The sequence below is a fragment of the Poecilia formosa genome, unplaced genomic scaffold, assembly GCF_000485575.1.
Source record: "Poecilia formosa unplaced genomic scaffold, Poecilia_formosa-5.1.2 Scaffold309, whole genome shotgun sequence".
NCBI lineage: Eukaryota > Metazoa > Chordata > Actinopteri > Cyprinodontiformes > Poeciliidae > Poecilia > Poecilia formosa.
The window spans coordinates 678,618-693,405 of NW_006800248.1; positions in this window are offsets into that span (position 1 = coordinate 678,618).

Consider the following 14,788-nt stretch of genomic DNA (forward strand, 5'->3'; position numbering starts at 1 on the left):
TTTTTTTGTTGGGGAGGTCATACTACAGTTGGACCCCCTTTCTCCTTCCCCACCAAAAGTTTTTACTGTGACAGAAATGTGATTTGCAAATGCTGAAGTTTCAGTTTTAGACTGTGTTGATAATCCACAGTGAGTTAGTTCTGATCAGATCTATTTAGTTAACTGCACAAAGAATGCCAACTCTCCCTGGTCTGGAATAAATGAGATTCAAACCTTCCTTCTGTTTCTCAGTCTAGCAGTCAGCTCACACAAATCACGCTCTAAATAAGAAAAGTGTCTGCACGCAAACAAAACATTGTTGTTTATGATTGTGTAACCTGATCACCGCAGAAGTCTTGAGTGAGTAGCACTGCATCAGTGATTTAGCTGGTCGGGATGGTCAGACTGGACGATAAATCTCTAGAAACTGGCTAGGAACAGAGCTGACTCGGGCTTGATAATTGATATAGGTCAAACGTCCTTTCACTATTCTTTTTAAAAATTACAATTTTAATTGACCTGACCCAGAACTTTGTCATCACCATCTGACAAAAATAAATATAAAATGATTTTTAAAATACCCTATTAGTGATATTTTACTCATTTTACATATAAATGCTTCTCAAGAAACAAAAGAAATATTATTTAAAACAAAAAACAACAAAAAGTCCATCTGACGGAGTTGACAGTGCATAACGGAGTTGACACAGAACTGAAGGTGGTGACAAACTAGTGAGTAAAATTAAATACATGTGAAGTAATGCAATTTATGTAAAATACATTAAAATGAATTAATTGCACATTTAAGTGAGATTTGACAACAATTTCACTTAAAGAGTCACAAAAACTCTGATGGAGTTGACATCTGACGGAGTTGACGAAATGCCAAAGTACCTCAATTTATATGATGTTATTCTGAAGGAGGTCATATTGTAGCTTGTCAGGTCCATGAAATCTTTACAGTTTACTAAAATTAAGCATTTATTTCACAAAATTTCATCAAAGTTTTGTAAACTGTCAGTTATGGAGTTGACACATTATGGATGTGACGAGCAACTTCGGAATAAAACAGAAGAAAAAACTAAAGAATAACATAAGCTAACCAGCGCTAACTAGCCCTCTTTGCAAAGGACGAGAAAATACGACATCATGGGGTCCTCAGAAGTTCTGGTGCCCCCCAATAATGCCTGATTTTTTTTTTTTTACATTCTTTTCATTTCTGACGGTGTTAACAAAAACTAGGGACAAATTTCAACGGAGTTGGAAAATATCTAAAAATTATTTTTAATTCAATTTATTGATACTTTTATAATTATTTATATGACTGCTTATACTCAATTGTCATAATATATAATTTTAGTATTTCTGTAATTGTTTTAAACTATTATAATGTATTGAGTTCTGCTCCGGGACAAGGGATTTTACAGGCATCATCCACCGACTAGAATGTTTAAAATAAAAAATATTCAGCAAACACCAGAAAAATATACATTGTTGTGCTCACATGACCCAGGTTAGTTTAGTCAGATATTTGAAAAAATTATATTTTGTGTATATTTTATTCAAACTTTGTGCTTTATTCATAGGACCCATTTTGTCCCTATTCTCAAGAATCACTGCCCTACCAACAATCAACAGATTTGTTTGAAAGTATTGTCTTCTTGTGCTAGCGCTGGTTACCTCCAAGGAAAAGTTGCATCATAATTAAGGCACATCTGAAGAAATTGTTGCAAGAACATTTAAGTTAGAAGATCAACTTTACAGGTCAAGGACTTCTTTGGTTGCCGAGAAGAAGGTCAAAGGACAGTAAAGAGAGTCCTGTCTCTTCTTGAAGCAACTGCCGCCAATGCTATGCTTACTCAACAAAGAGTTTGTCACACAGTTTAGGGAGAAGACTTTTGTGGCTGTACTGAAGCTACTTTTAAGACAAAACACGAATATCAGCAAATCTAGAGCAGATGTACGGACTGGACAGCAGAAGACTGGTGAAAACCTTGTTATATTTAAGAATCCACCTATTTATGTTTTTGGCCATCAAAAATAGCATAGTATTAAGTGAGTAATTTTTGCCCACTTCTGTTTAGAACAAATTGAAAAAACTATTCAAAGAGATGTATCTGCTCATAAAGTACATTAAAAACTCAAAGATTTTGTATATTTTAGACACTGAATCATGGTTAATGGTACTATAAGTAGCACTGAACTGGCATGATAGCAAATATGAGTTACTGTCAGGAAAAATGTAGAAAACAGAACTTTAATAGATTAAAGTTGGAAAACCTGGCTACCCTTGTCAACCATGACATTGTTTCAACAACAACAAAAACGTCATCCATTGTTTGCCGTTAGCTTCATGACAAGTGAAGGTTATAAATTGCATGTATGGGTAAAAACACATATCAACTTCGCAGGCACAACATTATAAAAATATTTAATCTCCAAGACAATCACTTCAACTCTTTCTGCAGCACCGTCTCTCTGGCACAACTTGTAATTTCCTGTTTGGCTGAAATCTCTGACTTACAGATTTTAACTTTTCATTGCATTTTGATGTACAATATTTCTTCATTAGGCTAATATTGCGTACAGAGATTAGTATAATGTTTGCATGACGCAAAAAAAGTTATGATCATGACTTGCAGTAAATATATTAACCACCAGGGGCTGCTGTTTATCCACGTTTTAAAGTCGATCTGTTTTGCAATCCATGATTTTTTTATTACATGCAAATGTGCCGCAATTGTAAAAACGTTGCTATTATTTTTACGATTGGAAATATAATACGATAAAACCAAATAATAAATAAAATAAAATAACAAAACATGCACAAATTATGGCATATTCTGTCTTCTGGCATTCTTCTTAAAATGATTCCAGCAACAGGAGGTGGAGGATGATGTTTACAGATGAATAGGTGGTGCAACCTTAACAGATCATTATGAAAATGAGATTTTGCAGAGAAGACATGTGGAAAACATCTTGAAAGCTTTTAATCCAAATGTAAACTGCTTTTTCCTTTATTTGGAGGTTAAGAAGAGTTTTATTTGAAATGAAAATCGAAGAGAGCAATAAGCTGCACCATATCAATAGAAGATGTGATAGAGGGAAGACTGGGAAACATATTTCCATAAATATTTTTTAGCATAATAACCTCACATCTTGCAGGAGAGTCTCGCACATACAGCTTGTCGTCTCCAGGATCTTTGCTGTCCAGGATCAACTGTCCTTCAGCTCATTTATTTTCCTCTTTCAGCTGTTAGGAAGCTTTTGCTTTTTATGCTATCCTGCAATGGCAAAGATGATAAGTCCCAAGACAACAAGTCCTGCCACCACACCGATGCTGATGAAGATGATTTTCATCTTCTTGTTGGACATTTTTTTCTGCTGCTTCAACTTGCCGGCTTTTTTTTCAAAAACTTTACCCTGGAAAAAAAAAACACAAACAGAAAAACACATGTTGAAATATGTTCCATTATTTGGTACTCCTTAATATTTGCTACAGGGATGCATGTTATCGAATGAGATCATCTAAAGTTGATTCAGCTTATTTATAAACTTACAATTAATTGATAAGTGGGGATTTTCTTAAAAACCAGAGTTTTCTTGGGCCCACCGTCTTTCCATGACATAAAGGGCAAAAATTATGATGAATTAAAAAAACACATTACATTTTAACATTTTTGTGTCAGCTGTATTAAGTACTGACTGAATAAACATAAAATTATTTTCTCACATGACAAACTTAGGTTTCTGTTTTGTTATATCCAAAAAGAACACATCTCTTAAGTTGAATAAAAAAATAAAAGGTGAAGAGAATAAAATATCGTAAGCAGATGTTCATACAGAAGTACGGTCATGAAGTGCTAACTCACCACAGTCCTCAAAATTAATTTCACTTATTGGAATCATGTTTTGTTTTTGTTTTTTTTTTCATTATGACATGAGTTTTCTCTGTTATGAACCCTAGCTTTCTGTCATCACATTCTAGTATTCGCAGCACATTAATAATTTTCGAATGAGAAGTTGATGATTCTTCATCATGCAGCACGGTGATAAGTTAATGAGCTCGTTGGGTGTTTATATTTCTAAACAGAAACACACAAAGTGCAATAATCATGCCCCACCGGAGACTGTTCGGACCGGTTCTCTTTCTCGTTCTGCTGTGGCCCGGCCATCTTTGTTTCTGTGTCAATTGATTCCATTTAAGGATCTCCAGCAGCACCCTGTGCTGGATGGACTAATTTTAATATAATAAATCCTTAATCTATTAATTGTTTGCATTGCTAATCTGCTTCCAAGATCATAAGTGAGTGTGCTCGTCTTCATTTTCAAATACTTCTTTCTACATCACAATCCCTGCCTACAGCCATTACGACACACTGACTAGGATTGAGGCATGGCTGTTAGTCTGAAAAAAAAGAAAAGAAAAGAAAAAGAACTCCATGAGCAGAAATGTTTTTCAGGCATTTTGTGCCTTTAGTAGCCAATAAACTAAGTACTAACGCATGCTCACACCACTGAGGTCAATAACACAGACATGATGTTCCCACAATGCACAGCAGTGCACACAGTTGAGCATTTTTCCAGCGGGATGAAAAAGCAGATGTGATCACCGTGGGGATTTATTTATATTCAAGAGGCACACTGTCACATCACGTGGGTCAGGAACGGACAAACAAGGATAGGAAAGTTCTCCAGCATAAAATCAGCCTCGACTGACACTTTGCAGAGACAGCTGCTGGATAACTGCTCTCCTTTGAGGCCCATGCACCCAACATCAGGAGCTCTATCTTTGTCTTCATTTATACTCTGTGCTGATTTTATTCTAGATTTGCCCATACATGTCTGAGAGAGAGGTTGAGAGACAGAGCCTTTTATAAAGCATTATTTGTTTTGCGCTATGTTTGAGAGAGGACAGATAAAGATGTTTAGTACAGCGCTGTGAAAAACAATTTGGTTCCATGGAGATTTATGGTCTCTGTGGGGACAAAAGATCAGCTTCTATCATAAACAGATAGTACGTATCCGAGACATGTCTGAACATCAACAGAGAGTCAGATCAAACAGAACCACAGAGAGACAACAAACTGTAAAACCTAAAGTTTCTTAAGATTTGCTTCAGCAGTTTGTTGGAAACCAAATATCACACCACCTTGCAAAAGTATTCATACCCCAGAAACTTCCAGTTACATTACTTTGACATTTAGTTGGGGTTTTAAGTGAGGGTAGAATTGAAAAGGAGAAGAAAAATTAATCATATTTTTCAAAATTTACAGATAAAAATCAGATAGGTTTAGCCTTCCTGAGTCTTTGTAGAACCGCCTTTCATTGCAAGTTCAGCTGCAAGTGATTGGTACATGTATCTGCCAAATACCCCGACCGAGAGCATGCGTGTACAGCTATTTAAAAAGCTGCCTACAAAAGGATTTAGTTTTACTTTGACTGGGCCAGTCTAACACATGAACATGCTTTAATCTTAACTATCCCACAGTAGCTCTCAGAGTATATTTAGGATCATTGTTCTGCTAGAAGGTGAATCTCAACCCGTCTAAAGTCCACTGCAGCCTATAAAACAGGGGTCACCAACTCCAGTCCTCAAGGGCTACCATCCTGCAACTTTTAGATTCACCTCTGCTCCAAAATGTCTGAATTCCCTCACCAGCATTCATTCCTCTCTGCAATAGGCTGGAAATGAGCAGTTTATTTGATCCAAGTGTGTTTAAAAGTTACTAAAAGTTACAGGATGGTATCCCTCGAGGACTGGAGTTGGTGACCCCTGCTATAAAAGGTTTCATTTCATGGTTGCCTTTTATTTAACTCCATGTATCAACTCTGATAAGCTTTCCTGCCTCTGCTGAAGAAAAAAAAATATTTCCACATCATGATGCTGAAACCACCCGGTTTGATGGTGACGCTGGTCTGGAGGCTGAGGTTTAGGGTTGTCTGCAGAGTTTCCAACTGCAAACAAAACTTCTTCAAGTTCTTTTTCAACAGTCACTTACTTCTTTAAACTCATCCCTGAAGGGGCAGCGCCTCCCATGGCTGCAGCCTCAGTCACCCGTCTACTCATGTCTTATGGTTGTTTTTTGGGTTCCTTTGGACGGGGCTGTACTGAAATATCAATTTCTCCACTGGGGGACTAAAGAAAGTATTATTATTATTCTTCTATATATGTGGGCATGAACTGATGCATGGTAGGTTTAAAATGTCCCAATGCAAATAATATTAATACTAACAACAATAGATATATTTTATTTCTAATGCCCTTTATATCTTGACATCTCAAAGGTCTACATGTTATTATGTTGAAGCTCCATATTGTCCAGTTCCCTGGGCTCCTGTCCCTATAAGGCCTTTCTAAAGTCTGGTACAGGGTAGCAGAGTAAAGGGGCTGAATATACTGAAAGGGTGTGATCACTTTTACAAGTCTCCAGCAGCGTGAACCACAGTCGTACATTTTTTTTAAGCTTAAATTTCTGTCTTCTGCTTTCTTTCTGCCGTTTTGCTGTTCTGGCTGTTCAAACCTAGAGTGTCCAGTAACACAGGAGCAGCAGGGCAACGTGGGAATGATGTGACCTGCCCATCGACCCCCGGACGTAGGATGGCCTCGTGGCACGTCCTGGAATCTCTGCGCCATACCCAGGGAGACCAGCCTGCTTCATTCATCTTAGCAAACAATAGGAAATACCTTTCTAAACATAGCACCGTTTTTACACAGTCAGGATGTAAATTGTACATTTGTTTTCCACCCCAGCTCCACCTACGACATATTTATAGACATCGATATTGCACATCAATTACTCCCATGACAAATTTACTTCTGAGAAAAAGAAACATTCATAAGCGGCCCAAACGATGGTGTGGCAGCCATGATGGGTTTTCCACTTTGACAGCGCCTCCAGCAGCGATACCTTCTCGAGCAGATCCTCGGCCTGCTGCTCCAGGTCGTTCAGTTTGCCAGATCGCTCGTCAGCTTTTTTCATGTTGTCCAGCATGATGTCCTTCACCTGCTCCACCTCCTCCTGCGTCTGCTGCAGGCGGCTCTTCCCTTCCTCCTGGAATGTAGAGACAGATGGGCAGATGGGAATTTAATGTCATTTAGAACAGCTTTTAGGTTGGTGCGACAGTGATAATGGGTGTTTGTGGTAGGATTGAGGTTATAAACAAGCCATGACGCTCCTTATGTTTTGGGGTAAACAAAGGATTTGGCATCATGGCTGGAAGTCACTCAGATCTGCTGTGAAAGGACTCACACCCTTTCCTTTTCTCACATTTTGCTGTGTCGCATATGTTTCCAAAAACAGATTTGAACATTTATGTTGTTTAAGATCTACACAAAGTATCATGAACTGAAAAGAAGAACACAGCTACTTAGGAAGATGTGCAATTGTCTGTAGTACCTAAAGTTTTCCAGTCCATCAATATTCAAACCATTGGTTAATATTCAGGAATTGTTCACCACTGTCTGAGTTTCAGAGTAGGGGTATAGATCAACTTGAAATTCCAGAAGTTTCTAAGTACTTTAAAAACCTCTTGAAAACATTTTTCATTCGAAATACTTTTTCCCAACAGACAAGAAAGCCTTAAAGAATTCAAACAAGAAGTTATCAGCTATGAAGCTAAAATGAAGACAGACTACCAGGCTGATGAAGAATGCATCCGATCAACAGAGCGATCTAAAAGAAACAAGATCAGGGCCGAAGCAGGATATTTCAACAAGAGGTTTCACCTCAGAGTTATTTGTTTCCTGCCTGCTTTCTCCTTCACATTTGCCCTCTGAGCCGTGACAGGAAGGCACAATCTGACAAGGTAACAGGAAGAGGAAACCAGCAGTCAGAGAAGCACACTGACACACTCAGCATCTCGCTGTGCTTCGTTGTGACTCTCGTTTTAATCAACATGCTCCATTTCTAGCCTCTCATCTGGCCGAAGAATCCAGTTAAACCAGACAAATGTGCTTCTCATCAGAATCTGCTGCTGAGAGATGTTTATCTGCTTCTATCTCTTATCATCGAGACGTGACAAACAATAGCGTGTTTAATGCTCAATCGTTCTTAACACAGGAACTGCTGCCCAGACCTTCCTTCCCTCACTCCCTTCCTCATAACTGGCAGAACCAGTTTTAACTTTGTGTTTTAAGGATGGAGTCATAGCCGTCACACAGGATGGGTGACGGCTTCTTTTTTCCTTGTCGTTCCCTCTTGATTTTCATGCTTTTAATCAAATTTCATTACTTAGCGATCAGAAAGGGGCATTGGTTTGGTAAGAAAAACCAAAGTCAGAATGTATGCAGTGCCACTGTACTGTCATGTAACTACTTAAGGTGATACAAGCAGAATATAGCATATAATAGTGGTGATTAGTAACAGAAACTAATCCAATATGAACAAAATTAAGCAAAAAATATCCTGCTGATTATTAATGTAACCTGTGAGTAAGGTATTTCAGGTCAACTTATTGCTTTTAAACTGATTTAAGAAATTTTACAGGCTTAATTTTAGACACATATAGCTAGATACCTAACTAGCAAAGGTATATTAGGAGCTAACTAGATATAGCCACAACCGGCTGAGGTTATGTGGTGCCAAGTTGCGTCGAACTGAAAAGTTCAGAGTAATTTGATTTCTTCTCACATTCAAGTTCCAACTTTAGAAGTTAATGAAACACAGCATCAGCACTTTTTCCTGCCTCACTGTTGTCTGTTGGAGTACTCAAAAAAAAAAAAAATGATCACAGCACCACTCTTTCAAGACGTTTCCAATGAAGCAAAAATCATTTTTGCTTTAAGGTTTAAAATTCTAGACTGCTGCTGCTCTAAATCAATTCTTAATAATTTAGATAAAAATTCTTCTGAGTACCATAAAAAAAAAAACAGTGTGGAAACCATAGTCAGAACCAATATCACAATCGCATAAAGGAGACGCTATGCTACCACCAGATAGTTTATCATGCCTCTTGTGATGTCTGACATAAGCTCAAATCCACACACTGACATATGATGCAGCTTTCCATTGTAACAAATCGGGTTATTGCATTTTAATGTGGAGATAGATGAAGAAATAGACTCAGCTGACTTCACCTAGTCTTGTTTCTATCACCAGCCAACACTACTTTAAGAGCTTTGCCCACCGCATAGAAAGCGTTGGAAGACATTCTAAAAAGCATTTTATAAAAAATAAATTTTCCTTTCAGTCTTATCTCCTTGGTAAATCCAAGCTGTTTTTCCTTTAGCCAAGCTACCCAACCTTAGGTAGGCATTCACTTACCATGTCTGTTGTTGGCAGGTTGTGTTGGAGTCAGAGCTGTTACTGCGTCCCGAGCATTTAAAGGTCGACTAAAGTTAAATTTATAAAAACAGGAAACGCAGCATACTCGTCCTGCGGTTTGGAGCAACGAGTGAAATGAAAAAAAGAAAGAAAAAGAAAAGAAACGCCCCGAATCGTGGTTTACTCTGTTTTTTCTTCGTTCGCTTTTAGCAAAGTGTGACTGTTTCCCCCCAGTCAAAACTTTCGATTCTCTCAGCTGCCGCTTGACGTCTCTGCTGTCTTGAGGCGTTCACGGTATTCCCGGAAATTTGCCACTTAGAGGAATTTCCGGATCTCTCTCGTCCTCCTCTGTCTCTTCTTCTATATGAACTCAAGCGATGAACTTAAATAGCCTTTCAGTCGCTGCCATCTCAAATTACAGCAAAGCAAAGATACACACCCCGACACAGTCAGTTCTGTAAAAACATATCGGTTTTGCTGCGTTTTGAAAAGCATTAACAGCACATTATTAACATAGCAGATGAAATGTAAAACATTAACAAAGTTTATCTCAAAGTAACACAACATAAATGTATCCTGGAACATGTATTCTAATGAGAACATTTTAACATATATGACACTACAAGGAATTAAACTTAGGTGACAAAATAAGAGCAAGACTGCAATTAAAAATACATAAGTTAATACATCACAGAATACACTGATGAAATATATATTAATAATGAAACTAAGTAATTATCCACAATATAACATTGTTATTTAGACTATATTTTACAAAGATCTCCAACCATTGGCTCCTGGACTAGCAACAGGTTTTCGGTCCAGTTGTATTGAGGTGCTGAGCAATCAGTTATGTGTACTAATTTTTGTGGTGTTGACAAGTGGGGGTTTAAGAACAGTTTTATTTTCGAAAAACACAGAAGCACCTGCATACTTCCCTAGATCTGGTCCAACAGCATGTTGGTGCCTTTGTGTGAAAGATGTCAAATCCTCCTTTACCTGGTGCACAGAGTCACGTGGAAGAGCAAAGGTTGAGAAACCCTGACATAGTAGAAACTGAACCAGTTCAAGAAATTTTACTTGAGCAATATAATCTGATTAAAAAAAAAAAAAAAATTAAAGATCAGTGGCTTTTTTTATTAACCTGTCATTCACGAGAGGACCCAAATTTGGGTCCTATTGTGAATGACAACCTGTGAACAACAGGTTAAGTGTTTTATAAAGATATTCCAGTTATCTTTTACTTTTTGGATTTTTCCTTCAGATTGAAGAGTCTCAAAGGCTATTCTTTAGCTTGTGATGTCATCGTCTGTATGTGGTAGAGCAGAAAGTTTTCAACACTGCCTAGGACAATAATATGAGTTTTTCTACAGACAATTCTGCAGTGCTTGCAGAAAAATGGTACAAAACTAATTGGGTTTTTTTTCTTTTAAAAACAAAAAACAAGAAAAAAAAACCCTGTAATAATTATTTTAAATACTTAAAACAAAAAACAACAAATAAAATAAAAAACATTTAAAAGGGACAGTATTATGTAAAATCAACTTTTTTTTTTTAGCTTTACATCATGCTGTAATGTTACTCCGTTATCAAACACATTCCTGGAGTGTTGCCTTGATTCTTTCATGTATGATTGAAAAATCCTTGAATCTCCCTTGGCAACCATTCAGCTGTGCAAAATGCTTTGGGGCTTAGAGGATGAAGCACCTCCTCCAAGCTGCAGTTTTCAAGCCACTGAGATTCTGCCTTACACAGCTCCTCTACCCCAAGACTTCCCCGATCAGCTCCTTCAGACTAACCAGCAGCAATTAGCAAACACCTGGTGGAACTGAACATCAGGTGAGCTCATTATAGGAGCTACTTCTCAGTGAAACGCTGAGATGTTGCGTAGCATAACCCTTTATCTATTAACCCTTAACCCTTAATAAAGGGTTAATAGAGGAGCCATGTTGTGATGACTTCCTGAAGGCGGCATTTCAGAATATGCGCAGGAGCTTCTTAAAGAGACAGAGGCCCAATTTCAAGGAGTTAAATTATGAAATACAATTTTTAATGTAAGTCACATTTGATATATACTTTTATAAAAACTGGAGTTAACATAGTTACTTGATTGTGGCATTTTGTGCCTGTGTTTCCAGCCAGTGACTGGTGCCTGACAAGTGTTGTTTCATAAATAACATAAGGAACATGGTGTGTGTCAAAATTGGAGTGAAAACATCAGAACATGTTTTAAACTATTGAAACAGATTTTTGCTCAGTGTGGATGGATGTCTGCTGTTACAACAAAGTCACTAGATGAGTTAACATCTGTAGTCACTGAACATGTGATGTCATAAAAACACCACCACCCTGAAACTCCTCCCCAGAAAGAACTGAAACCTCTATGCCTCCATCAGCAGAAGCAGCTGGATGCAGTTTTTTCCCCTTTATCTCCTTCATGCAGCTGGAGCACCAAACCTCAAAGCTGTCCTGCGGCTCATTGTATGGCACACCGTCCCCGTCTTCATGGCTCAAACATGTCCCAAAGTTATCTTGCTCAGGCAGCCTTCAGAGACTTGCAGCTCAAAACTGGGTCATTTTAGGGTGTTGTCCACACATACAGGCCATGCACGTTCTGAATAAGAGAATTGTAAGTCCGCCCAGTGAGAAACATTCATCTGATAGCCCCACTGGGACTGTCACCGAGTCCGTTTTAACTCTGTGGTGCACCTCTGGTTCTGTTTTTGTTGTTTTGTTTTTTCAAAATGATCTTAAACCTTCATCTCAGATCATATTTAATTCTGTGCAGTTCATTTTTTCCACATTAAATGTCACCAAGTATTTTTTTTCCTTTGTCATTCTTTTAATTAAAGCTTCTGTGATGAAAATGTTCCTCCCAAGACAAAAACAACAGGAAACTAATGTAACAGAGCTGCACATAAATCTTTTCTATGGCATGTTTTTTGTTTACATGGAAGTCAAAAATAGAAATGCTCTGCATTAGCGGTCAGTGTATAGAATTTAATATTGCTTGCTCAATAGTCTGTGTACATTTTGAAAAGCGAGATTTTTTTTAATTAGGAGCACACAACACAACTCTGCTATATTTCACTCACAACAGGACTTAAAAATCGAACACTTCAAAGAGTAGAAATAACAAAACATGACAAGCTTCCCACATCAGAGCTACTGCTTCTGCTTGAATGTACAAAACACTATGACATAAACGTTCATATTACACAAGATGAAGATGACTGACTGTTTTTCTTGGTTCAATAAGCCAAGCATATAAATGTGTTCACAATAACAGGAGTTCAACATCACTAACAAGATCATTCACACAAATGGCTCTTCTAAGAAGCAAATGATTTACCATTAGGTGCAGCAGCAGACAAATATTTATGACCAACATGCACATTCTTTGTAAGTGAAACATTACCTGATTACCTGATTTGTAATTAGTCTGTTCAAACTAACAATCAAAGAGGAAGAGAAAAATAAATGAAGTTCCAAGATCATTTCTGAGTTGAATGTTTTGACTCTCATCCTACTTGTTTTTTTTTTGTTATTTTTTTCTGTTTAGAGGTTCTGATTAATCCAGGATGAGTGGTGATTGGGATGTTGTGTTTATCATAAGTTTTCCAGGACGTGTACAGGAGAGGAACACGTAAAGGTTCGGAATGGAGGAAAACCAGGAATCCGGTTTGAGAGGGGGATTCCCGAAAAATCTCAGATCCAGGAACACGAATCTAAACGCAAGCAAAAGCAGAATCCACAACCAGAGAACATGCTAATGTTTACCACAACCAGAGGAGACCGTCAGGTCAAGAAGGAACCAGATTCTTTAATGCAGTCAGCCTGAAGAGGAGCAGATTTATAGATTGACACAACAGAGCAGCCAGGCGAGGAAAAATCCCGGAGCATCTGGGATATGGAAAAACATTTCCTTTTCATGTCATCCTGTACAGTGATCCATACAGAATGAAATAGCATTTTTATTTCTTCGGAATAAAATGTATGATTCATTTACAATTGTGTTAATGAAAGAAATGAATGATTTTCCACTTTTCTAAACTACCAAATGTTAGATCTAAAACTTAAATTTTGACAACATATTTTTGAGAAAAAGGAAGTGGGGTAACACGTTTTCTTCTCACACATAGAAAGACAACACTTCCTGTTTTGAGTCAAATTTGTCAAAAGATCAAAATCCCCTAGTTTGTTTGCTCAGTGAAAGCAAAAGGTCCCGGGTTCAACAGCCCTGAGTAGATGACGCAAAACAAATCCCATTAAAGACCAGTCTGTCGTTCTGCTGGTTAAATGTTGCGTCCTTTAACACTGAACAGGAACAATTATAGGAACAGACAACAGAAAGCTACAGGAGAGGAAATCAAAGCAAAAGTCAGAGAGATAAGGGGAAGTTTAATATTTGCAATAAAGAATATTTTTTTAAATCATGTGACAAACCTTTAAAGAATCATGTGCAACTCATTGTTGATTTTAAGAAACACATTGCAGACAATGATCAGGTGGAAAAATGTGGTTTATGGCTGCAGTGTTATTCTTATAACTATTAACAAAGTAAACAGTATAATACATGGTGGCGATGTGATTTTGTGTGTATTTAAATCAGATGTATATGCAATAAAGTAAGGATCGTTAAAGGAGGCTAATCAAGGCATTGGGGAAGAAAAAAGAAAAAAGTACTGAACTGAAACAGAAATACAGACTTGAAGGTATTTTTCAGCAAAGAAAGGCACGTAGAATTGCAAAACATCGGCCCAAAACCTTGTAAGGTGCAAATTGAGGAAGTTATGTCCGCCAATCGTCATTATGCAACCCTGGAATTATAGAACGACGAGCAGAGAAGAATTTGGTTTGAGTTTCTCGGAAGAAAGATTGGGAGCAGAGATCGTGTTAGACTTTTATTTGCAGGGTTTTGGGAGGAAGACGATCCCCAGACTGACCAAAGAGTTTCACTGGAGCCAGAGGTCAGCCCTCGAATTTGAACTTCACTCTCAAGATTTTGTTCAAGAGTCTCTACTTTTCTGGTGACAGGATTATTTTTTACCCCCTCCACCAAACCCCATCATGTCTTGGTTCCCATCCACCAGTCAAGAGAGGTCTGACTACAAACATCCAGCTACTTGGGTATGAAATTCTCTCTCTGCCACTTTACTGAAAGATTTTTACATCCAGAAGTAATTATAACCTCAGTTTGTTGGGATAGATTTTGAATAATTTTTATGTTTGGTGATTCTAAAGTTGTAATCAGATTCTTTTTCTGTGCTGAAAAACTTCTGCCAGTTGATATGTTGAATAGAGGTGTACGATTCTGTATATTTTGGTGTCGACCCGATACCAAATAAATACAGGGCCGTATGGCTGATTGCACTACCAATAACAATATTGATACTTTTTATTATTTAGGTAATTTTTAAGGTGTTTCAGTGGTTTTTCCATTGACTTACAGAATTTGGTCAAAGTTTACAGGTGTGCACAAAATACTTTAACGTCATATTAACTTGATGCAATATATATATATATATATATATATATATATA